Source organism: Perca flavescens, chromosome 7 (assembly GCF_004354835.1).
Source record: "Perca flavescens isolate YP-PL-M2 chromosome 7, PFLA_1.0, whole genome shotgun sequence".
In the NCBI taxonomy this organism is placed as follows: domain Eukaryota; kingdom Metazoa; phylum Chordata; class Actinopteri; order Perciformes; family Percidae; genus Perca; species Perca flavescens.
Window position 1 is genome coordinate 5854991 of NC_041337.1, and position 27403 is coordinate 5882393.

At 42.7% G+C, this 27403-nt stretch overlaps 1 protein-coding gene across 3 annotated transcripts in view; it reads left to right on the forward strand.

The window, feature by feature from the left end:
- acap3a (ArfGAP with coiled-coil, ankyrin repeat and PH domains 3a) overlaps positions 1 to 27403 on the forward strand; it is a 98714-nt gene that overhangs the window by 495 nt on the left and 70816 nt on the right. The gene's annotated exons all lie outside the window — the stretch shown is intronic.

A 27403-nucleotide genomic window follows, 5' to 3' on the forward strand; every position in this document is an offset into this window, starting at 1 on the left:
GAACATGAGTGCGATTTGTGAGTCACTTCACAGCCTCCGTGTCAGTCATTTGTTACAGGAGGCATGAGGATGAGCAGCGCCAGCCGTATGAGTTGTCACATGGGCTGAGTAGGACATCCAAGTCGTAGGCTATCTGTTGGTCGGATTGCTTTCCCTCTGGTGCTGCCATCTTTTTATTTTTTAAATTTTTCTTTTCTCCATTTATCAGCATCCATTTGACAATTAAGATGGTGTCCAGGAGATCACTGTAACCCAAAAACCCATAGTCCTAATCCAGAATAAATAAAGGTGAAGAATGGATATTTACTGTACCAGTTTCCCTTATGAATGAGCTCCTGCCCAATGGATGCCCTGGAGCTGCAGCTAGTTTTTTTTTCTTTTCATTTGTGATTAATCAATTAATTGTCTGGTCTATAAATGTCATAAAAAAAGTGAAACATTCACCCCACAAATTTCATATAGCTCAAGGCGATGGATTCAAATGTCCTGTTTTGTCTGACTTACAGTCTAAAACAACCAAATATTCAGTTTACTCTCACATGAGACAAAGAAAAGCAGCAACGCCCCAATATTTAGAAGCTGGAACTAATGGTTGTTTGGGATAGTGTGCCTTAAAACATGGATGTACAGTATATCGGCCCTATATACGTTGAAACTGTGTCACTAATGATTGGATCAGAGGAAACTGAAGGTTTCCCCACACAGCCTGCACCAAAGCCCCTGACCTGACCGCCGTGCACCAAAGGTTACATAAATAAGGCAGGAATTTCCTACACCCACATTTAAAGCCGGTCCTCTGCTCCCAATGAGGCAAGAGCCTCTCACAGGGGGATTTTCTATACTTGCGGTAAAACTAAGTGGAAGTACCAATACAGCAATGTCAAGCTACTCCGTTACAAGTTTAAGACCTGCATTCAACATTTCACCTGAATAAAAGTACTGAAAACTTTCAGCATTCAACAACAAACACATGACTTCATTTACATATGACAAGCTAAGAAAACCAGTTGAAAGTGTATGTCCGTAGATCATACATTTATTCATATTTTCAGTCATTTACATTGGCATACAAACTGTTGACTTTCAATGGAGAAGACCCAAAAAACAAATTGGTATATAATCAATACCAAATCACTTTAAATGTAGCCCACGTTTCTCAAAATGATCTGCTGCATCTCTGGGTGTGTAAATAGTTAGTTTTTGATTGATTCTCGCTAAAGATTTGGACATTTTTATAGGGGTCTTGTATTATGGGTTCCTAGCAGCTTTATACTTTGTCTAATTGACAAAATGTCAATATCAAGTCAGACTTTTAGCTGCGTCTGTGCTGGTAAGGACAGTTCTAAGAAGTGCTAAGTAAAAGATGAGATGCAAGGAAAGTCAGCGAAGATTAAAGAAGATGAACCCGGACTCCAGTGGAAGTCTGAGACTGATATATATATTATTAAATGACATTATTAGATTAACACTGACAATGATCATTTGTTAGCAGAGTGTGTAGCCGATTAAGGTGGAGCTAGTTCTAACTATCATCCTTCATACACTGTTTAGTTTAGTTCATTCGTGTGTGTGTGTGTGTGTGTGTGTGTGTGTGTGTGTGTGTGTGTGTGTGTGTGTGTGTGTGTGTGTGTGTGTGTGTGTGTGTGTGTGTGTGTGTGTGTGTGTGTGTGTGTGTGTGTGTGTGGGGAGATCAAATCTCTGCTCCCAAATAAATCAAAGACTTCCAGACTTGGCAGCAGCACCTTGATGCCGGCCATCTGGGCCCGGAGAGAGACCCGTCTCAGGAAGCGCTGAGTGAAGGGTATTTGCACTAGCCTCCTCTTTCCTTGTTTCATATGCTGAGCAGCGAGGCTCCAAACTGCATGCTAACGAGTCACCTACCTCATTATTTACAACTCGAGACGCCTCGCTGTTTCTCTTTTCTCTCCGCGAGCGGGGTCGATAAAGTTATCTCTTATCTGACTGGAGCCGTGCATGTGGAATGAAATACTCTGCCTCCTCCTCCTCATATGTACTGTACAGATCGTTCTCACTGGCTTGCAGTGGCGGAAAGTAACTAGGCATTGTTATAACTTTGAGTAAGTTACTTAAGTACTAGGGCTGTGCTCGATTTAAAGAAATTGTTAGTCGATTAACACTCATTCAATTGTACCGACTAATCAATTAGTTGATTTAATCGACAGATCTGTAAATCTGAGTTTCTCTGCAAAGAGTCATGCAAAAGCACCACTTTAATTCTTGTGTTTACCAGAAATGTGCTCATACGTTTCTTGGAAATAAGTCATTCAGCATGAAAAAAGCATAAAACATGACTAATCGACTAAAGAAATCTAAGTTGACTAAGACCAAAACGACCGATTAGTCGACTAATTGACTAAGTGGGAGCAGCCCTATTAAGTACTGTACTCGAGTACAAATTTGAGGTACTATTCCCCTTTCTACTTCTACTCCGATACATCTCAGAGAGAAATATTGTACTTTTTACTCCACTAAATTCATCTGACCACTTTGGTTACTAGTTACTTAACAAATTAAGATTTTTGCACACAAAACAGTAGTTCATAACATACAATGTTTTATCATAAAATAAACTACCCCACAATAGGGCTGGGCGATATGGAGAAAATCAAATATCACGATATTTTTGACCAAATACCTTGATATCGATAACCGCAACAATATTGTAGTGTTGACAATTGGTGCTTTCACAAAATATTTACCCAATGAGATTTTTGATAAATAATCATCAGTAATGTGGATATAATGACTAAGTGGGTAAAGGCAAATAATAGAACAGTTCCAATAGTCTGGTAAGTTCAGAAAATGGCATCACTTTACTGTAATGCAGCCTTTAAAACCAGGAAAAGACAACACTTATGCCATATCACGATAATACGATATCCAAAATCTAAGACGATATCTAGTCTAATATCACGATATCGATATAATATCGATATATTGCCCAGCTCTACCCCACAATATACAGGCCTACCAGTCCAGCTGAAATGATTAGCCCATTAAACACTTAGTTGATTGACGGAACAGTTTGGATCGTTGCCGGTTTATAAAATGAGAGGATTTTTCTGCATCGAGTACTTTTACTTTCAATGCTTTAAGCCCATTTTCCTGACGATACTTGCATACTTTTGCTCATGTGGCATTTCCAACGCAGGGCCTTTACTTGTAGCAGCGTATTTGTTTACAGTGTGGTATGAGTTCATTAATTAAAGGAACACGCCGACTTATTGGGAATTTAGCTTATTCACCGTAACCCCCGGAGATAGACTAGTCCATACATACCCTTCTCATCTCTGTGTGTGCTGTAAGGCTGTCTGACGGCTCCAGCGGCTTCAGGCCAGCACAGAACATGCAGGTGAATGGTTCCAGTAATCCTACTGCTCCGAATAAGTGACAAAATAACGCCAACATGTTCCTATTTACATGTTGTGATTTGTAGAGTCACAGCGTGTACAAAAAACAACGTAACATGAGACACAGCCGTTTTCTAACTGTAAACAAACCGGGATTCTCAGGCGGAAGAATATAGTACTTGGGCGGAGTGATATGCTCGCAGCAAGCCTGTCTGAGAATATAGTTCCCGGTTTGTTTACTGTTAGAAGATGGCTGTGTCTCATGTTACGTTGTTTTTTGTACACGCTGTGACTCTACAAATCACAACAAATAGGAACATGTTGGCGTTATTTTGTCACTTTTGTCACAATTCGGAGCAGTAGGCTAGTTGGAACCAGTTACCTGCAGGATCTGTGCTAGGCTAAGCTAATGCTGGAGCCGTCAGACAGCGTTACAGCACAAGGCAAGGCAGCTTTATTTATATAGCACATTTTTTTTTTTTTCAGCAACAAAAAAAGCACACACGGAGATGAGAAGGGTATGTATCAACTTGTCTTACTCTGGGGGTTACGGTGAATAAGCTAAATTCCCAATAAGTCGGCGTGTTCCTTTAAGCAAAGGGTTAGAATACTTGTTCCACCGCTGCTGGCCTGAGTGATGCTCCTTTTATGCTCCGTGTTCAGTGTGTTGTGCACTTTTCCTCCAGTTCATGTGGAGAGTCTTTTTAATCTGCGGCCCAGGATGTTTAAGTGACTAGAAGAGACGCCGTGAAGTGAGAAAGTAAACGCGTGTTCTCGTAGCCACTGAAGCCTGTAACTGTGTTTTTTCAGAGAGCATTCAAATGGTTTCCTTTGTGGAGCTAAAAGCAGCGCTGTGTTGGGTTACGTAACAACCCTGGAGGTGGATGACTGTGAGGAAGCAGCGGGCCCAGAGTACGGGGAAATCGAGGCGTTTTCACTGTGAGGATTGGCCTGACACTCTGCTTCCTACACACAGGACATCACTTCCTGTGGGATTTTCCAGTTATCTCTCACGTGTCCCGGCCTTCCCTACTTTTGAGTTCAGGCTTGAATTATTCAGCAATTGATCGCCAAGTATTCTGACCAAAACGGAGAACTGAAAAGCTAGTAATGAGGTTGTCCTCTCTTTTTAAATGTGCAGTTCAAGCACTTCCCAGCAACAACAACGCGATGAATAATGGGCCCCGAAGATCTCTTGAACAAACTGTATGTGTTCTGTGTTTAGTCTCTATGGTTACTGGGACTCGCACAGATGTGAGCTTGCAACCAGTGATGCTCCACATCTGTTTTTGAGAAAGTTGGTCTGTGATTGTTACACGGCCGCAGGAACTTGCGGTGCTTGTGTTTGCTCCGGCACAACAGTGGCAGCACGCAACGTTTGAGCTGTTTTCTCTCCACCGACATGTTAATTTGAGGTTGCACCAGCATACTGCTGGAGGATAAATATGAGGCGTAGCAACCAGTATCTCCTGTCGTAGTTCATATTAGGGCTGCTCGATTATGGGAAAAAAGTTTTGGCCTTTATTTTTGACGGGACAGCTGAAGACTTGCTAGGGGAAAGAGAGGGGGAAAGACATGCAGCAAAGGGTCGCAGGTCGGAGTCAAACCTGCGGGGGCTGCGTCGAGGAGTAAACCTCTATATATGGGCTAGAGGATGGATACCCGAACCGAGTACCCGACGGGCCGGGCCGGGTTCGGACAGATATTTAGAAATGATGTTCGGGTTCGGGTCGGGCTCGGTCACATCAGCGCGATAAGGCATTGAACATTTAAAATTTTAAACAGCTTATTATGTAGGTGCGCGCCTGCGTTAACGTGCGCTTGTTGCCCCGCGTGGGCCGATGCGCTCATCTGTTGACGTTTCCGAATGCCTTCCTACAGTTGCTTAATGAAAGCGGGCTTTCCACACAAACAAACGTACATGTGTCATTAGTATGAGAAAATAAACAAGATTTTAACTGTGTCGGGCTAGGACATAAATATCTTAATGCCTGTCAGGCACGGGCCGGGCTCGGACAGAAAAATGCGGCCCGATCCGCACTCTAATATGGGTGCCCGCTCTACCAACTGAGCTATCTGGGCGCTGGAAATTACGATTATTTATACGATTACTCACTGACTTTTGGAAGGATGTTGCATTTGTTGAAGTTAAAAACTGTAAAGCAGTTCAACAAATCAACAGTGAAAACACCTTGAACTGTGAAAGTTCACGTACTACGGATGACTTTTTGGGCATTTTAGGCCTTTATTTGTAGAGAGAGAGAGAGAGAGAGACATGCAGCAAAGGGCCGCAGGTCGGAGTCGAACCCGCGGCCGCTGTGTCGAGGATCACACCTCTATATGTGGGCGCCTGCTCTACAAGGTGAGCTACCACAACCACCACTGCATTTTTCTTTTTTTATAAAACCCCCAAAATTCTATGGAAGTAGAGATCCTATCTTTTGTTTTACTTGTAAAGCGCGATGTATGGAATCATCCATGTCATTTTTGGGTAATTAAAATTAGGCAGTTAAAAAGAAACCCATATTTCTGATATAGACATTTAAAAAAAAAAAAAAAAAAAAAAAAACTGAAGCGTGTTAAGTGTTAAGCTTCGTCCTTGCTGGTCCGTCCATGTGTAGGAACAGAATATAACTTTTGTCCAGAGGTCTCCTTGGTTCCGTTGAGAGACTTTTTTCTCTGTGTATGAATGGCCCGGGGCAGACAGCCCAGATGATCCTTGCTCCCTTTCCATGTGAACAGCTGGGTGGGTGTTGGGGGGGTTGGTTGAGGACTGAGGCGAGGCCGTCTTCGTGGTGATGGTGTTTGTCATCGAGTCACAGAGCAGAGAGCCCCGACAGACTGGAATCCAAGGCCGGTGACCTGTGGTGCTCACTGCTCCAGCATCTCCAGCATCCGTGATAGAATGACTGCATGGATGGATTTGTGACACAAAGTCATGTGACAGGGGTGGGGGGTGGGGGGTGTGTATGTCAAATTCCCGGAGATGCCTGGTATGCAGGAATGCAGAGCAACTGTCTCGCTTTTGTAAGAGATGAATTAACTATGCATGTTTAGTGGGGATTTAAGTAAAAAAATATATAAGAAATGAAGTTAAGTTCTGCAGTCATTAAATACACACAGTATTTAATGACCGCAGAACTTAACTACAGCGAAAACACACGCAGAGTGAAACGTTAACGTTTGGTGATATGGCTGAAAATACCACCACATTATCAGAATAAGTGTTTTAGATTATATTAGATTCTATTTTGTTTTACTTTATTGCACAAAGTACAGGTACTGAGACAACAAAATGCAGTTTTTTTTCTGATATTGATACAGTAGAGTATAGTCGATGCATGCAACATCATGTATGTGGAGATATTGATATAAATTCAGTTCAATTTTATTTATAGTATCAATTTATAACGAGTTATCTTGAGACACTTTACAAATAGAGTAGGTCAAGACCACACTCTATAATTTACAAAGCCCCAACAATTCTAATAATTCCGACAAGAGCAAGCAGAGAGACAGTGGCGAGGAAAAACTCCCTTTTTAGGAAGAAACCTCGGACAGACCCAGGCTCTTAGTAGGCGGTGTCTGATGATGCCGGTTGGGGATGTGATGAACAGAGGCAATAATAGTCACTTTTAAAGTGATGGTTCGGAGTAATTTCACCCTAGGGTCCTTTGCACCATGACCTTGAGCCAAACACCCCCCCCAGAAGCTTTTTTCAGCTGGGTCTAGCATTGGGAGAGTTAGCGTAGCAGCGTTATCAGCTGAATAGCTTAGCGCAGGGGCTAATGGACCCACGTTTGTATCTGGTAAATGACCCCACTAATAATGCCCGAAATGATACCAAACGTCTACAGTAGTACATATAGGTTATGTACTCATAAAACGATGGATTGGAAAGTTTGTAAGTACTGCTCTCTGTTGTTGTTGCTGCTGCCGGCAGTAAGACGAGTGCTTAGGGCTGTCTACAAATTACTACACCGAAAAGAGATGCAACAAAAATATTTTTTAATTTCACTTTTTTTTTTTTAACTAAGTGCTGTAGTATAACTAGCAGGAGACAAGTAATAACTGAGGTAAGTATGGAGACATTACCTTATTTAATCATTAAATTAATAAATATTTTTGTTGTATCTCTTTTCGGTGTAGTAATTTGTAAATACATTTATGAACCTGAAAATGAGCATAATATGAGCACTTTAACCGTTTGGCCTATAAAATGTGAGAAAATAGCAAAGAAATCCCAATTCCTAAAAAACCGAAGATCACGTCTTCAAATGTGTTGTCCAACCCAAAATATTCATTTTCATCATATAAGACCCATAAATGCAGCTTGAACCAAATAATCGTTGACCTTTTGCTTGAAATAAACTGGGTCTAGTAGTTAAACGATTACAGTAATTGATTGTCAGAAGAGTTGCGGACTAATTTTTGTTTGTTTATGGACGCAGCGCTAAAAGCTCTGAAAATGACCTCAGGAATCAATAATGTACAGAACAGATTCATGTAAAACAATAACAATATACTTTCATATTGTCATAAATATGATCCCACCAAATGTCACACTGAATTATCGCTTCTGCTCGTTTAGTTGGGTTATCTTCATCCAACTGCTTTTTGAGTTGCATCTGAGCTCCCCTTTGCATGCTGGGCATTGTTGAGTGAACTGGAAAGTACCTGAATCCTTCTGCCTCTGGATTCTTTTTCATATTTTCATGTTTCCTTCTCAGAATTCACAGCGAGATAACGTTATAGCTTCATGAATCAATATTTTAAATACACCTTTACTGAAAGGAACTTCTTACGAAGGAGGGTCCTGATTTCATATTTGGAGTATTTTCCTGCTCGGGTATAAAGAACTACACGCAACTACTACGTGTGTAGTTCTTACATAAACGTGTGTAGTTCTTACATACGTACCAAGGACAACTGAACTGAGCCCTTCAATGCTCGGAGTTGTGTTGAATTCCAAGCATCTGGTTCATCAGTGTGACTTTTTGGGTGGTTGGAGGATGTTTCTGGAAGATCTGCATCTCCAGCTGCGTGGAGCTGCAAGGGCTTTTCTACTGACTGCGAGCCGAGGCCTTGTTGCTTCTGCTCTATTTCCAACTGACCTCCTTCCATCTTGAATCTGTGTCAGTGGCCCTTCTGTTCAGCCAAGAGTGCTCCTCTCTCCCAACAACACTGTGATTTGGCCAGTTAAGGGTGCGGTTGGGGGTTGGGGGGGCCAAAAAAAAAAATACCTGGACTCTGAGCTGCTTCCTCAGTGTGCGGCCTATAGAGCAGGCGCACTAGAGACCTCTGCCGGCCGAGCAGGCTGCGTCCGGTTAAGCGCTCCGCTAACTTAAAAAATAAATAAATTTATAAATATTTTTTTGGGCATTTTTGGCCTTTATTAACAGGACAGATGAAGAAATGAAAGGGGAGAGAGAGGGGGAATGGCAAAGGGCCACAGGTCGGAGTCGAGGGGTAAACGTCTACATATGGGCGCCTGATCTACCAACTGAGCTATCTGGGCGCCCAGCGCTCCGCCAACTTGAATGAGGATTAAATGATTTAATTTCTAGAATTTCCAAATGTTATCGGACCGAATGGATCCAATTCTAAAAGTGGAACGAGTCATTTTGCAGGGGTTGTGACGCAAAAAAAAAAAGACGGACATCTCTTTCAGCATGTAAATCTATGGGGGAAAGTCTTTTTGGGCCAGAGGGCATCACGTGATGTTGCAATTCCACCATTTTGCCGCTATGTTCAATTTGCTATAAAGCCTGGCGCACATCCCTGGGGGCGCGCGCGCCTGCCTGGAGCTAACAACTCCAGGTAATGAAAGTGACAGGGATTAAAGCGGCAGTGTGTAGTGTGATGGCCGTGCTTCTTTTAATCAGGGATTGGCCACCTGGAGGATTAACATCCACTTTGGTGTCACCCTGATGCGAAGGACTGCAAACAGATCTAATGATACACAGGGCGATACGATGTCCTCATCACAGCGTTGTCACAGATAGGTTAGACCTCAGGCGATAAAGACAGGGAGGTGGATTGAGACCACCCCTATGTTTCTCTTGCTTGGCGTGTAATAAGGTAGCAGGTCTGGCAGAAGTGGATCCCAATGACAAAACATGGCCAACGAAGCAGTTCTTGTAGGATTTGAGCAGTACATTTGGACCCTAAAGTCCATCATAGGCCTCGAGAGTGCGACCAAAATTTGTAAGGGTGCGACTAAGATTTTTCCTAGGTCGCACCGGTGCACCTAACGTCCTCGCAACCGCTGCCTCTCCACTAACGAAGCCATGTCGTTTCTATCGATATGGTTTAATGTTGCGTTACATGACCCATTCCATTCCTTGGAAAGCCGTGCCTGTGTTTGGATCTCTCCTCCGCGCAGCCCCGCCCCCATTCACTCACACTCAGATATCATATATATATATATATATATATATATATATATGCTATCCTAGGCTATTTATTTTAGATAACTTTCATTTACATGTGTTGCAGCTGTATATTTTCAAACTGGTAAAGGAAACCCTCTCTTTGCATTTTATTTTAATCACAATCTGTTTTAATAAAAGAGCTTGTGAAAAGTGGCTTTGACTTAAAACTGAACATTTAGCCCACTTTGTAAAAAAATACAGAGCTATATATCGTGTATCGCCATTCAGCGTTACGGCGATGCGAGGAAAAATTTGGGTGCACCTAAATTTTGTGCTGGTGCACCTAAATAAAAAAAGTTAGGCGCACCAGTGCAACCAAGGCAAAAAGTTAGTGTGGAGCCCTGAAGATCACCATGCAAGTTTAATATTATTACATTGATTTTCTCATGCTTGCTGTCAGCGCCTCCAGAGTTGGCTCATGGGTCCAGGCGTTTGTTCAGGGTCGTGGCTGGATCATAAGACCTGTTGTCCCACCATAAAACACCCACACAAAAAAAGCCGGCCGTCATAGAGAGGAGGGGGACGCAATATCATTAAAACATGGGGATAAAGGTGCACATTTTCAGACCGTTTCTCCTAGAAGAAATTCATAGTGTTGCATTCGTTTGTTCACATGAAAAGTGACAGAAATAGTTGTGTGTAGGATGAAAAGAGAGATAGGGAGGTAGGTTGTAGACATGGCAAAATGGTGATCAGGGAACATTTTAATTATTTCATACTAGGGCTGCTCCCTCTTTGTCGATTAGTTGACTAATCAGTCGTTTAGGTCTTAGTCAACTTAGATGTCTTTAGTCGATTAGTCATGTTTGATGCTTTTTTCATGCTGAATGACTTATTTCCAAGAAACGTACGAGCACATCTCTGGTAATCACAAGAATTAAAGTGGTGCTTTTGCATGACTCTTTGCAGAGAAACTCAGATTTACAGATCTGTCGATTAAATCAACTAATCGATTAGTCGTAGTGTTAGTCGACTAAGAATTTCTTCAATTGAGCACAGCCCTATTTCATACAGTAAGGTATTATTCTGTCTATTCATATCTTCTATATCCAGGAAGTGAATTGATGATTTGTGTAAATGCAGATTAATCCCTGGTGAAATGCTTTGAGATGCGGAGATGATGTCATCCCTGAGTCTTTTGTACCAAAGGAGGGGGGGGGGGATCGCCACATGAGCCCTGGCTGTCCCTCTCATTTCATTTAGATGAATAGCAAGACGTTTCACACACTGCTGACACAAAGAGCCACGGAAAGCAGGGCGCTGCATGCTGAACGCTGCTAATCTGCTTCTGTCGGACATCCTGAGCGCTGACAAAGACCTTCGCTCAGTCAGCGTGCAACTGGCGAGAGTGTGAACGGTTTATTAAGTGCGGTGAAATCTAATCGCCAGAGCTCAATTGCTCTCGTCTTCTCTTTCTAATCAGCCATCCGGTGTTGCGCATGCTGTGGCCCAGACATTGAGACATTGAATCAGCACTATGGCAACATCCTGAGCCCTAAATGACGGATGAGTTGTAGTCAATATGCATTATTATTCCTATCACACAAACCATGGTGAATGAGACCAGCAATGACTAATGCGAGGCAGGGGAGTTAGAAAACAAGAGCTGGGCCAGTGAGTGCAGTATCACACACACACACACACACACACACACACACACACACTGGAACACACTGAGCAGATTTTTAACGCTGATAATCCAAGCCTTTTGGTCTTACTTCACAGTGCGGGTGAACAAAATCGCTCCCAACTCGGCATTTGTTTTCCCGAGCAGATTGGATTATGGTAATGGCGACACGAACATCTGATCTCAATTCTGTATGGTGGTGGATATCGGATGTCTCATACTGTTTGGAGGAGAAAATCCACTTTCCCCTGGCTTCATATAAGAGAAGGGCTCCAATTTTCCCCAGAGTCAGGCCTGGTCATGTGTTTTGTCAAGGCAGAAACATCCAGAAACATGAGGGAAATGTTGGAAATGTGTCTATCTGAGCATAGCTAACAACAGGTTACAGGGATCCACACTTCGATCACATTTCGATTAGTATCATCTGTGCACCTTTTACCCTTTCTGACCCTGAACGGAGGGAGTTAAGCCTCAGCTGCAATGTGACTGCAAGCTGGGCTGCCGTGCTGTGGGCTGGGCTGTGATTCGGAGTTAATATAAATACTCCCACTAATGTTCCTGGTGGATTATCCATACTGTAAAGTGGAGCCGTCCGATGTACTGCGTGAAGGGCTCTCCTAATGTGGCAGGACAGCAGTGCAGTTGTTCTCTTTCCTCTTTACTCTAACGAATGTGTTGTTGCTTTCACATCACGAAGAGTTTGAAATACGCTAATTTGCTCTCCGGTGGAGAGTTGGATAAGAAGATTGATCCAGTACAGATTCATAGCATGACTGTCTTGTTCTATTTTGTGTCATACGTTCCAACATTTTTTGGGAAATGCGCTTTCCTGCAGAGAGTAAGATGAGAAGATTGATACCACACTCATGTCTGTACGCTAGACATGAAGTCACTGCTCACAGCTGGTTAGCTAAGCTTATCATAAAGACTGAAAACAGGGGGAAACAGCCCAACGGTAACAAAAACACCAACCTGCACCTCTAAAGCTCAATAATTAACATGTTGTATCTGGTTTATTTAAGTCGTATAAAAAATTTAAAAAAAAGAATCGCTCTTCTACGCAGCTTGTTTGTTGGACTATTTTTGGAAATAGTCCGGCACATAACAGATAACCGTAATTTTAACACTTAAGTTTTTGTACAAATGGAACAAACAAGTTATAATTAGAGATGGCCCGATACCATTTTTTGCTTCCCGATTCCGATACCTGAACTTGTGTATCGCCCGATACCAAGTACCGATCCGATACCAGTGTGTATATTATATATATATATATTTTATTATGTTTTAACAACTGTATACTACTATCCCTGTATGGATGTAATATTATTTCTATATTTGTGAAACATGAACAAACACAAACGATGAACGCCACAGAACTTTCTTTTATTGTCCAGTTTGACAGTCAGTTACAACGGAAAAAGAACCTAAATAATCTACTTTAACGTAGATTTTCTTTAGGGCTTTATTACGTGGTATCGGATCGGTGCATAAACTCCAGTACTTCCCGATACCGATACCAGCGTTTTAGGCAGTATCGGAGCCGATACCGATACTGGTATCGGTATCGGAACATCTCTAGTTATAATGAGCAATTTCGTGAGCTTTTTGATGTGATTGTTGGTGGATCTGTGTTGCCTTTGGACAGAGCCAGGCTAGCTGTTTTCCTTTCTGTTTCCAGTAGTTATGCTAAGCTAACCGGTGGACCTGGCTGTAAGCTGTACTGTCTACTCACAGACAGACCTTGAAGCAAATTTTCGAAGCTGTGCGATTTGCATACAAAGTCAACGGAAAGACTCGATTTTAGATGCAAAGTTCTTTATGAATCTGCTTCATCTACGTACAGATAAACAACTGCGGTTCCTGGTGAGTTTGTCTGTCAGTCCGAGGCCGAGCAGAACGCAAAAAGTTTACAGCTTACGCCTTTACATTTGGCTGTTTTGGTGAAATCAACACAAACCGCACCAGCACATTTAACAGGCAGACGTGAGAGTGGTATCAGTGTTCTCATGTAACTCTCCGCCAGAAAGCGAATAAGCATATTTCCAAAAACTGTTTAACTTGAGCCTGGATAGGTTAAAACGCATCCTCGTCCCGAGCGCGTGACCTAGAAACAAACGTAGCAGACGTTCAAAGCTTTAAAATCCGATTACTCTGTATAAGGTTTTCTCATTAGGGCTGCGGCGTGTTCAGCCTGGACTGTATTTCACCGACCACGTTTTACATTCGAGATGGAACACTAATTGGAGAGTATAGAATTCCTCAGCTCATAGCGTCTGTTACTCGTGGCCCATCTCTCAGCTGTGTTTTTCAGACTGTGCTGGAGGAGATTGTCCCTCCAGACAAAGGCAGCATTTGAGGTGAAGTGTCCTCTAAGTGAGACGGCGGCTGGGCACGGCTCTTTGGTCGCGGCTGTGCGTCATTCGTCAGCAGACTCGCACAAGACGGCAATGACCTGTACTCGGTCTTACCACTACACTCTTGATGAATAAGACATAGTTGATTCTGTGTTTCACAGGAGAACTAGAAAGAAGAAGAAGAAGGAAAAAAAAAAAAGTTATGACTAACAGATTTAACTGTTTGGTGTCACGTCTCTGAAACATCTCCCCTGATGACCAGGCTGCTTGCTCGGAAAGCCTGGATTCTCGAGAGGGGAAAGTGTCTCGGCAGTTTCCAGGTGTATCAACATTGGCCCATGCTATACATGTTTATCACCCCATGGGTCAGGAAATGGGATAAAAGTGGCAGTTTCAACCAGACATCTGTGTGTTTGTCGTCACTTGGGGAATATAGAAACGACTGTACGTCCAACACAAATACTGGAAGTGAAGAGGAGATAAAGGGAGAAAATCATTGGGCTCCACAAGCACCAACGGCGCTGTCTCTGCTCCGTTTTGAAATGCTGAATCACACGTGTACAGAGCATCTGTTTTTGATTTGTTCCATCCCTCTTACTGCCTGCCTCACACTCTCCCCTTTTTCTTCCCCTTTCTTCCGTCCTCCCTGCCTTCCTCTGTGTGCGGGGGCAGACTTCTGCTCGTGGCCGGGCCAGAACCGGGTCTAGGGACAGACCAGGAAATGCGTCAGTCCGCTCAAATATTGAAAGCAGGTTCAAAGTAAAGGGCAAAACCCCCCCGCCCCCCCCGGGGAGACGATGTGTGCGAAGAGGTTCGCTGACTCTCCCCGTTATCACACCCAGACCTGAGTCACAACATGAATCCCTCTAGCACCCTTAAATAACTTCCAGCGGTAATATAAACCAAATGACGGCTCACTGCTGCGCACAAGAAGATTATTTACTTAGATATTTCTTTATTCTACCAATTTAAAAAAAACATTTTTTACAGTTTTTTTAATTACTGGTAGCCTGGGAAAACCCTAATGAACTTCCGGCAAATTGGAGATTTGCTCTGCAAGTCCGTCTGGCCAAGAGCCCATTCAAGCCCAGTTCTTCTTTTTCCAAATCGAGGCACCAATCACAACCGTTGAGGCGGGCTTTACACGGTGACGATAGCGCAGCGACGGCGAGCCGCTTTTTGTTTACGTTCAACATGGCGGTCACCTGAAGCGCAGCAACCCGTTGATGTCGCTGCTACGTCACCCGGATCATTTTCAGGTTTTCTGTTTTGCGCGAATGCAGATTGAGTACTTTTGGTTAGTCAAATAGTCAAAGAATCATTAGTTGATCTTCAGAAATATTTATAGCCAACCATTTTAAAAATCGATTAATCATATAAGGTCGTTTTTCAAGCAACATATCAAAGCATTTGATGGTTCTGAGTTCTCAAATGGGAGATTATGCTGTTTGATGTCCTACATAAAAGTTGATTGAATATTTGGGGTTTTGGACTGTTAAATAATCCACTCAGCTCTAATCATGTCCTGAGTTTTGTAACTACAGCTTTGGGAGATGCAAGCAGGGGGCATACGCACGGCAGTAAGCATGTCGGTCCGCATACAGTATTGACAGAAATGTATATGAATTTATTTATTTATTTAGTTATTAAATGTATATTATGCTTGAGTAAATAAACCCGTTAACAAAACTGGTTAAAAATGCTGAATATTTTGAGAGTCTGGTACAGCCTGACTCTCCTGTTTAAGTTTATGTTCTGCTTGTTCAACTGTTTGATAAATAACTCTTAAACACATTTTAGAGAGGATTTGAATTGCTATTTTTATCCTCTTTAGCCAAAAATGTCTCTATGCAGGAACTATCCTGAGAGCTAGGTGATTATGGAGAACATCTAGTATCACAATTGTTTTGATCAAATACCTCGATGGCGATATCGCAGAGTTGACTATTGGTGCCTTCACAAAATGTTTACCCAATGGGAGCAAATAATAGAACAGTCCGGTAAGTTCAGAAAAGTACATCACTTTACTGTAATGCAGCCTTTAAAACCAGGAACAGACACTTTTCAACAGTATCCAAAATTATATTCATATATTGATATGGATATAATATGGATATATTGCCCAGCCCTAGACTTCAGATTTGCACCTTTTTAGAGTGATGCTTTCACTGTCTGCAGACTCCTGGATTGTGGGACTCAAACTTGTGAGCTCTACTTTTGTCTAGTTTGTTGCTACATTTATTTAACAAGAATTTGAAATAGAGCTGAAATGATTAGTCGATTAATCAGTTAGTCAATCCACAGAAAATTAGTCGTCAACTAATTTGATAATCGAATAAATATTTTGGCGCTTTTCCATTACATGGTACCTACTCGCCTCGCCTCGACTCTACTCGCTTTTTTTGGTTTTCCATTACGAAAAAAAGTACCTGGTACCTGCTAACAGGTACTTTTTTTAGTACCTCCTCAGTCAAGGTTCCAAGCGAGCTGAGGCGAGCCGAGAAGGTGACGTGAAACCCTGCAGGCTGCTGATTGGTCGGAAAGAAACGTCACTGATCACTGCATTGCTAGCGAGAGACGGCATTTTTAAATAGTTTAGCCAGCGGTGTTTTTTTGCTGCCGGAGGCTCCACGCAGAGCTTTCTCCGTAGCATACAAGTGGCCTGATGGTTATACTGGTGCGCTGGTGTGTGCATGTGTGATGTGTGTGTCGAGTCGCCGTATGTGTGTGTGTGGGGAGCTAGTGAGCGAGGGAGAAGTGAGAGAGTGACGGCGATTATTTTTCGCAGCGAGTAGCGACTCTAGAGTCTTACATATGTGACCACGGTGGGAAATCTGGAGCAGTAAACGTTAACTATCTCTTTAATATCATGTTGTTTACGGAGACGGAGAACCAGGAAATGCGTCGGGGATATGTCAATGGGAAAGCAAGCTACTAAGCCACGCCCACGGCAGTCGCTATGACGACCAGCCACGCTGAGGCGATACTAAAATCTGCAATGGAAAACGGACGCACAGCGAGTCGAGGCGAGTAGAGTCGAGTAGAGTCGAGGCGAGTCGAGCAGGTACCATGTAATGGAAAAACGCCATTTGAGTCACTTCTCAAACAAAAATCGCCAGCTGGCACAATTTCGTCATTATTTACCCAGTTTTAAAGACAAAACCTTATCGATCAACTAAAAAGAAATCAACAGATGAATTGATATTGAAAATAATGGTTAGTTGCAGCTTCGATGTGGGTCATAATTCCTGGGTCATAGTCTGCATTTTCTAAACGCAGCGGAGGATTTCTCATTGTTTTCTCACCGTTGTTGATGTTTTTCGTTGCGGTTCTCCCCGGGGGAGTGTGGTTTTGGGCGACTAGACCAATGAGCTGTGACTTGACTTCATTTTTTTTTTTTCTCTCCCAAAACTGTATGAATCTGCTCTTTTCTCTTCTCACTCTTGAGTCTGGCAGAACTGCTGCAGCTGTAGTTCTCCAGAGAGTCATTTTTCAGTGCCATGTTTCAGTGTTGTTAACTGACGGCTGGCAGCTCTCCCGTGCTTCACTTCCCTGCACTCTCTGCCGTTGTTTTTGGCACATCAAGTGTCGCAGAATGGCTGCATTTTCTTACCTTCTGTCGGCATTTAAAGGTCCCAATATCAGGTTGGGCAACAAAAACTTCTAGCTTTGGTGTCCCTGTTTTCCCAGTATCCTCCCTGGCTTTGTCACCCTGTTGTGCTTCCTTTGCTAATAGTGTCGGGGTCCGGTTAGCTCTCTGCTCATTGGACACAGGAGTCACATGGACATTCAAGTCCATGACCTGATGGGAAGGGGTCGCAGGTCAATGGAAGAGAGCCAGAGAGTGACGTGGGGGGGCAGGGGCGTGTTGCTGAGGAAGTGACCCCTAACCTCTCTCTGTTATCTTTCAGTCAGCTGAGCTGACACGCCCCAACGTTCACGTGATGTACGAACAAGCACCAGCTCCACGCGCTAATGCCAAACCATGAATCGGCTGTTTGGGCTGCGTCTACCAAGCAACATTTTTGGATCAAATGTAAAACGCCGCTTGAGGGCGTCGTGTTTCGATCCTGTCCGGAGTGAAAGGGATATCGGCGTTTTTCACGTGGAAGCTGTTCTTGTGAGCAGTATCTGCAAGCAACCGTCTCTCAAGCTTTGAGACAGGAAAGAGCTGAATGCTTCACACGTCTGGTATGCCTTTCTAGTGCAAGCCAAGCTGCATGTTTAGCCCACAAAAATGCCGGGAAGACTCCCAGCTCAGCCCTACCGCATCACGCCTGTGTAGGGATTTTCACAGAGGGAATTCAGCTATTTCACCAAATTGTCAGGATTGGCTTACTGTGAGCGGCGCTCTATTCTATTCGCCGGTTTTAACCCTGGCAGCCTGGTATGCTGCCCAGAAAAAGGCCGCGAGGAGCTTTACATCTGTAGGCTTTATTGTCTTCCTCCCTTCAATGGAACATTGTCCAGGCCGGTTCTCACAGCCCAGGCCTCTTCTTGTGTGTGTGTGTGTGTGTGTTCTCTCTCTCTTAGGTCCCGAATATCTTCATTGACATTTTTGTGTGTTGCCGTCATCTCGGACCACCCTGAGTTAATATAAACCTGCGCCGCCAGCCGAGACCTCTCATATCCTGACCTTTCTCCAGCCTTTTTTCTCCCGTTTCTCCCCACCGATCGGCGGCGTCCCTCTCCCCCACCCAGCTCTTACAATGCTGTTGTGACGTTGAACACATCCTCTCGCATCCTATGCAATAATAAACACACGAGTTTGAGACTGTCCATTTGAGTCCGTTTCCCTTGTGATGGTGCACAGGAAGCTCTCGCAGACCAAACTCATTCAGTTCTTAGCGGCGGAGTGGTGTAAACGCTACCATTGTCGGGGTGGAGGGGTTAATCTGTGTCACATTTCCTCTACATGAACGTCTTTGTTGGCCTCCTGTCTGAAGTGCTATTTCCCCATGGGCTATAGTGGCCTAATTGCGCCCTGGTGGACAAAAGGGTCTGTGCGCCGGGTGCATGGTTCAAAAGGGTTGTAGCCTACTTGGTGTCTTCATTAATTCATAGGTGTGTGTTTTGGGCGTAACGTGCAATAAACCTATTAACCTAATAAATCCTCTCCCATTCCCTTTAAAAGCCAGGCGCGTTTGGACCTTGGCACATTGCTATTATGATGGTGGATTTGCACCGTAATATTTTTATTTGTAATCTTTTGCATGTTTGTGTGCTGCTGCGCTTCCTTGTGTGTGTGTGTGTGTGTGTGTGTGTGTGTGTGTGTGTGTGTGTGTGTGTGTGTGTGTGTGTGTGTGTGTGTGTGTGACAAGCATAGTGTGCGCGCGCTGTGCATAAGCCTAGGCACATTTGCTGTTAAAATAACAATGAAATGCTGCGTTATTGACTTTAGACCAGGTTTCTGTTGGTCAATGGTGCGATCACCATTTGCCCGTTGCCTCAAGATAGCAATACACCCAGAATGCACCTGAACACACCTCCCTGTAAGACCAGCACGCCCTTGGGCACACAGATGGGCGCAGGCCAGGTGCATTTGCCATTCAAACGACGCGGGCGCTGGATGGGAAATTGACAACTGCGTTGTTCTTAAACTAGCAAAGACACTTGCGTCGGGCTTTGCGCTGCGCCGGGTGCAGGATAGTGTCTGGTATCGACACGACGGCTCTTCCTCCTGAGCCAATGCACGCGGGACAAATTGTGATAACTTTGGTGATCTAGCGCCATCAGGAAATGGGATGTTTGTTATTTTTTACCCCACCATCAAAGACCAAAGACATGACACAAAATTCTTTCCCTTTTTTTTTCTTGATGAATTACAATTAACATTTGTTTTATGAGTAATGAAATATTAAACTAATTGTTTCAGTACTTGTAAATGTTAAACCTTTCTATACTGCCCTCAAGCAGCGTCCAGGTTCTTGCTCAGGAAGAGCAGAATGATCCCGTGGTATGTTGATGATAAAATAAAAAAATAAAAAAAAAAGAACAGAAATTTGAATATGACATTTAGTCTAGTTACAGCCTGTTGCATCACACCAGCAGCGGTTTTGCTTCACACGGATGATTTATCCATTAAAAGAAGTGAGAGTGAAAGCAGGTTTGTTGTTTCTTCCTGTGTTGTTGATGGGATTTCCAGAATGACCTCACCACTGACCACGCAACAACTCAAGGTTGCTGCACGACTCGGTTGGCAGCATTCCCATTCATTGTCTCTTTTTTTTCTTTTTCTTTTTTTTCTTTTTTTTCCGCTACATTCCAGTTCAGCTTCCAAGAACTGTGCTGACAGCAGGAAGTTCAGTAGGGGAGCAACACATGGCTGATGCCAAATTCCCTGTAAATCCTGTACTGTGACATTTATAGACGTCTGTCCCCTCTGAGTATATCGTCCCATTATACAGATAGATGTAGCTCTTTGTCTGGGCCGAGCGTCATCACTTGTTGCTAACTGATCTCTATAATCTCCTATATCTGCGGTTGAAACACAGACTGGGGATGTATTAGTAGCTAATAGAGCTCTGACCACAAAGCTCCCCCGAGGCTTTTAGGAAGATGAATGGTTGTGTGGAAAACTGCTAAAGTAAGAAACCACATTTAATTTGTATCTTTTTATTAAAAATGTATTTACAGTTTTGGGAGAGTGCTTTTACAGTCTGCTGTCAGATGCCAGGTTGTTAGACTTGTCAACCGCTGACAGAGATGAGATGTCGGTTAAAGTGTCCATCGTGAAAGCTAGACCCCTGCAAGAACACATTTTCACTTTAAAGGTGCTTAAGTCTGATTGGAGCTACCGATGAAGTTGTAACTCTCTATAGAGGTTTCATTTAAGAATAAGGCTGGAACTTAGCAATGATTCTCATTATTTATTAATGCGATGAGTTCAAACTTTTTCTTTTAGACGAACTAATCTATCAATTGCTTCAGCGTTATTTGAGAAAATTAAACGTGTGGCCGGGTTGGCTCAGTGGGAAGAGCAGGCGCACATATACTTGACTCGACGCAGAGGTCCAGGGTTCAAATCCAACCTGTGACGATTTCCTGCATGTCTCCCCCCCTCCCTCTCTCTCCTTTCTCACCTAGCTGTCCTGTCCATTAAAGGCAGAAAAGCCCCAAAAAAGAATGAACTTAATTCAACCAGGGATGGAAGGCAACATATCTTCTATCTGCAAAACCAGTCAATACTTTACAACTTCTCCCTCCGCCTTTCATTCCTACTGAAGAGTCATACGTAAATCTTTTAAAGTAAGTCATGCATATATACTTTAATGTATAAAAAGCCTCCGTTATTTCCTAAAACAACTGGTTACTGAAGTTTTTTTAGCAAACTAATGAAGCAAGAGTAAATTGGGCATTAGTTGGGGACTATTTTTTAGCCGCGGATTAAAACAGGTTTGGGTCTCCAGTGAAGTATTTCCAGCAGCAGGATGGTGTATGTGGGATTAAATCAGAAATAAACTACAACGTGAGTGTTCATGGTAATGACAGAACATGTCAACAAGAGTCTTTCTAATAGTTTTTGGTCAACAATAAAGCTCTATGGCAAAGAGGAATAGGATATATTGGGCTTTGGATACACAGGCAACTTCATGAAATTAGTTGACAATAAGAAAAATACAGAATATCACCTTCAAAACGTGGCATCAAGTTAAACGTTCAAGTAATGCTGCATAAAATGTTTTACTCCTCATTTGAGCACTGGGTAAAACCTGCTTGATAGTGTCGATTTAACCCAAGGAGACATGTAAGGGTTCGGCCCCTCAGGCCTCCAGCCACACAGTTACTAGTCTATGTCGACGACGTTCCACTTCCGGGGGATGTCCCTCACCTTCCTCTTTCTTTGTGTCTGCGTTCTAAACTCTGGTGGATTTCTGAGGACTATGGTTAACTGCTCCTCAGATCTCTGCAGGGTAAATCCAGACAGCTAGCTAGACTATCTGTCCTATCTGAGTTTACTGTCGCACGACTAAAACAACCTTTGGACGAAACAAGTTCCTTCCCAAGACCGCTATTGTGTCCGGGGCTTAGCGCCGCCCAAGACGATTGTGATTGGTTTAAAGAAATGCCAATAAACCAGAGCTCGTTTTTTTTCTCCCATCCCGGAATGCTGTGTGGACTAGCCAGACCCTCCTCCGCAGCGCTGTGGAGGAAGGTCTGGCAATGCGAGACTGCACAGCTACTAATCCCCCAGATAAGCCTCAGTCTTGGAACCCACCACTCTCGCTGTTCAAGTGACACCCAGGATGTGCCACCAATTTAATCACTTCGAGATGAACATCATAATAATAATAATAATAATAATAATAATAATAATAATAATAATAATAATAATAATAATAATAATCTACAGAGCTCAAGTTGCTCTGAAAGATGTTTGTTATAAAGGCGAGAGGGGAAGACCAACAGTTGTGTGAGGGAGATGTTGCTTTTAGACACTCAGGCTCTTTCATATGACTGTCCCCGGTATTGAAATCTATCCAGCTGCCTGACTACAGAATGAAAGACGATATTGTGCAGAAGACGTCTGTTCCACAGCTGACCCGCAGTTAAAGCTTTGAAATATTAGTGGAAAGGCTGACACAGGAAAGGAAAAAAAAACACTCACAGATCCAACTCCCGACGTAGCAAGGAGAAAAGCGTTCCGCCACATTACGGCTTTATAATTGTGGAGTTCAAGCATGTGCAAGCAGAAAGAATTCCGCTTTAACATTCAGCTAATAACTCTGAGTGTACTTGGGTCATGTACCCTGAAATCAATCTGTCTGAGCAGAAGCTAAAATTAGATAATCCAGATGTTTTGCTATTTGTCTGCTGCACAAATCCCACAGCCAGACAAGTTATAAATGGAAACAATGGTATGTTCATTATTTTAGACCTTCAAATATCTCAGTGGACAACTATTTTGTGCTTGAAAGAGCCTTTTATCATCGAGCGATATCTTTTTACCTGTGTTGAGATGTTTAGTTGCTCTATTCCAAATCATGTGGAAGCCTTTGTCACAGTGGTTGCAGAAAGTATTCAGATCCTATACTTAAGTACAAGTACTAATACCACACTGTAAAAATAAACAAAAACAGTCTGACTGTTATGCTGTTATATATTATATGATTAGTTTATTACTCGTGAATTAATGTAAAAGCAGGATTTTACTGTTGTTTCAGGTGGAGTTTAAACTTTTTTTTTTTTTTCAGCAAAACTGCAACTATTTTCATCATGGATTAATCTGCTGATTATTTTCTTGTTTAGTTTGTAAAAATTCTGATTGCAGTGAGATCACAATTACCCAGAGCCCAAAGAGACACCTTGTATAACCGTACAAACATCAGCATTATTTCAAATAAATTATCATTTAAAAAAAATGAAAAGGAAAAGCAGCACATCCTCACATTTTAAAGGTGCTACCATGAAATGTTATTGCATTAAAAATGACTTCAAATAGTTGCCTTATGCCTTTTTTTTTTTTTTTTTTTTTCCTCCTGTCAATCGATTAATCAACTAATCGCTTCAGCTGTACGTGTGTAAATTGTTGGTTAGTTTTAATTTATAACAAAACATCATATTTTGTAAGCTCTTCGTATGTTTTGTGTGCAAAAGTCTTTTTCCTCTGAAATGAAGTGGATTAGAAGTAGAAAGTAGAAAGAAAGGAAATACATGAGGAAAGTACAAGAAACTTAAAATTTGTACTCAAGTGCAGTACAGCTAGATAGAACTGTCTGCAGGATGTTTTGGGGGATCTGTTAGCGCAGACTGCTTTTGAATTTGAACAGGCCGGTGGTAAAGAGAGCGGGAAAGGCCACTTCAGCTGTTGCTGTTGTCAGCAGCAGCCTGTCTCTCTCTCTGAAACGTTACACTGAAGCAAACGGCGTGAGACATGCTCAGTTTTTTCTCTTTTGGCAGGCGAAGCCACTTCTTCTTCCCTGAGCTGCCTGAGCCTGGAGTGTGATCAGAAGGTGGGGGGCTGAGGGCAGCTGCTCGCTCCCCCGGGGTCGGGTCACTCTTACGGGGGTAGCTGCGGGGTCAGGAGTCAGGCTTTGGCAGCCAGTATCTACTGTACTAGGGCTGGGACCATATGCTTTTGTCCCGGCTCAAATCTATCACGATAAATTGGTGCCGCCAATTTGATTTGTATAGTGATTTGTATAGTGATTTTTATAGTGATTTGTATAGTGATTTTCATGGATTGTGATTGAATAATACACTTCTAGAGACGTTATATCATGAGACATTTTTAAAAACTAATTGTTTTCTAATCAGAATGCACATCAAATGTCAGTCAGTCTGACATGCATTTCATTTGTAAAGAACAGAATTCAGATTTTTTTACAGTATCTACTGTATTTGTGCATGAGTGAGTGAGGCATGAATGGGCTGCAAATACGTTAACGTCTGGTCGAGGGATGAGGTGCAGCGAGGCAACGATGACATCATCAGAATGTCTTCAGTGTTCTTGCCACGGTAGTGTTCAGTGTCTAGGCTGAAATATCTCAACAACTATTGGAGGGGCTGTCATGGTTGTCACATTCAGGGTCCTCAGAGGGTGAGTCCTAGTGACTTTGGCGAGCCCCTGACTTTTCCTCCAGCGCCACCATGATGTTGATTTTTGTGGGTTTTGAGTGAAACAACTACAGTAGGGATTGGCAATTTTGTACAGATATTAATGATTAGGATGAATTGTTCAAATAGATTTCTTGACTTTTCATCTAGCACCATCATCAGATCAAATTTGGACAACACTTTGGTTTACGACCAAATATCTGTTAGTGGTATTTAGTGCTAATTGGCAACTGTTAGCATGCTATCACGTTAAGCCTAAGTACAGCCTCACAGTGCTGACAGCATGGCCGCGGATTCTTCATCTTGTTCTGTTTTCATTCGTTAAATTAAAGGAATAGTTCAACATTTTTGGAAATACGCTCTCTATCCGAGAGTTCGATGAGAAGATTGATACTATACTCCTTCTGTACGATACATGTGAAGTAACATCCAGCAGCTGTTTATAGTCTTTATGCTAAGCCAAGCTGCTGTCTGTAGCCTTATATTGAATGGACATGTATGAGAGTGGTATGAATCTACTCGTCTAACTTTCGGCAGGAAAGCACCTATGTGAATTTCCCAAAATATCAAACTGTTGCTTGACTATAGATGTTATTGTAAATTGGGAAATGAAAAGTGGAAACGAAGCAACATGACATCATGACTTTGCGTAAATATATACGCCACTTTCACAAAGCCAAATGGCGTGTTGTTGTACGCATTTTCAGCTATCCACGTGTATGATACATGCTGTATACAGCTAATGTAAACATACCCACCACGTGGCCTTGCCACGTTGCGTGTTATCGCGAGAACGCGACGTACTATCGCGAGAACAATGTCACACGCCTGTTAAAAAAAAAATAATAATAAAATGGTTGGGTTTAGGAAAAGAACACAGGGAAAGGCTTTAGTAACAAAACAGTGACAAAAACACGAGAAATAACGACAAAAACACGCTTAGGACAACAACAAATGGTTGGGTTTAGGAAAGAAACATTGGGTAAGGCTTATTAAAAACAAAAACTTAAAAAAAAAAAAACGGCTGAAAAATCCCCACAGGGAAAGGCTTTAGTAACAAAACAGTGACAAAAACACGGAAAATAACGACAAAAACACGCTTAGGACAACAACAAATGGTTGGTTTTAGGAAAGAAACATTGGGTAAGGCTTATTAAAAACAAAAACAGCAAAAAATGGCCGACAAATCGCCACACGCGAACCCGGCTCTCCCGGGTGAAAGTCCTGTGTTTTACCCATCCGCCGCCTCAACCTACCTCCTTACTCAATTCCCTGTTCCTATATACTACTCGCTACGGCGGAAGGCCGATTTGCGTTGATATACACGCAAAAATGCGATTATGCGTCTTGATAACACGCAAAAACGGAATACAAATTAGCCAATTCATGAGATCAGTCTGAAACGAAGACTTGAATCTGACTGATTTTCATCCTTGGACTTTTTCTGTGGGCTAACAACAAACAACTCTGGCAGGAGAGTTGTGCAGGAGTAAGCTTGATTGCAGAGGTCTTGTTTGGTTTGAACGTTTTGGCTAAAGAATGTCTCTCTGTTCTTGTTCTCTTTATGTGTGAAGATGGGATTCGTCCGCTCCGATTAAAACGGGAATGTTAGCCCCAGCTCAGGGGACTGCCTGGCTGGCTGCCTCTGCTGCCTGTGAAACCGTTGGTCGTTGGACAGCACCAGAACTAATGTCTCTCGCCACGGGAGGGTCTGGAAATATGCACATGTTGTTCAAGGTCCAACAGCACAGTTAACAGCCTGATGCAAGAGGACGATTTTTAACAGCAGTGAGAATACTTGATTGTATTTCCACCTTTTTCTTTTTGTCCTTCTAAAGGCAGTACAATGTGTGGTTAACTGTTTGAAAAGACAGATGTGTCGATGTCTTCCTTTATTTTCATGCAGGCCGTCCTTTCTTAAAGGGGCATTCCACCCATTTTACGCCTTAAGATCAGTTTACTCATCACGAGGAAGAGTACTAAGCTTGTGAAGACAGTTGTGTAATGCCTTCGGAGGCTTTGCAGGGAAATAAAGTCCGAGAAATTGGGGACTGGGGACATTTAGATGTGGACTTTTGTCCGGCAATTGGAGTCTAATGAAAAATGCAATTGAGTTGCATTATGGGAAATGCATTATGGGATATCCAGTCATTTTTGAACTAAAAGTCAGGATATTTTGGTCTCCGCTGCATCAGTTTTGACCATTCATATCTGTCTGTTGGGACTCTCTTAGTCTATACCGACAACGTTTCATTTACGGGATTGTTCAGGTGCCGCCGCAAATTCTGCTGGATGTCCCTCTTTTCGGCCGGATGTCCGCCACCTTCTGCTTTCTTTGTGTTGGTGTTCTAAACTCCGGTGGATTTCTGAGGACTATGGTTAACTGCTCCTCAGATCTCTGCAGGGTAAATCCAGACAGCTAGCTAGACTACCTGTCCAATCTGAGGTTTCTGTTGCACGACTAAAACTACTTTTGAACGTACACGTTCCACCACAAGAAGTTCCTTCTAGAGGCTATTTTGCATAGTCACCGTCATTGTGTCCGGAGCTTAGCGCCGCCCACGACGATTGTGATTGGTTTAAAGAAATGCCAATAAACCAGAGCACATTTTTCTTCCATCCGGGAGTGCTGTGTGGACTAGCCAGACCCTCCTCCCCAGTGCTGTGGAGGAAGGTCTGGCAAAGTGACACTAGGACTCCCCTCAACTTTATTGAAGTGCAATACTAAATTGCTGGAGTACCCATTTTAAAAGTAGCTCTATAATCGGAAATCAAACACTTGACAGTATAATCGATTGATGTTGAAACTGATTCACAGTGATCCGGTCCTGATCCGTTCACAGTCCCTTTTTGAATTCATACATTTATAAATCAAGCAATCCGAATGGTTCATAGCCGTAATAAAATAACCACATACAATGGCTATAATTCAAATTCCTTTGCACAATTTATTTATTTTACACAAAGTATCACTCCGCTTCTAAGAAAAAAAACGTTAGAAAAACAAACTGACATCTGGTGCCAGGGAGGAAACCCTGGTTAAAGCAACATTTTTCA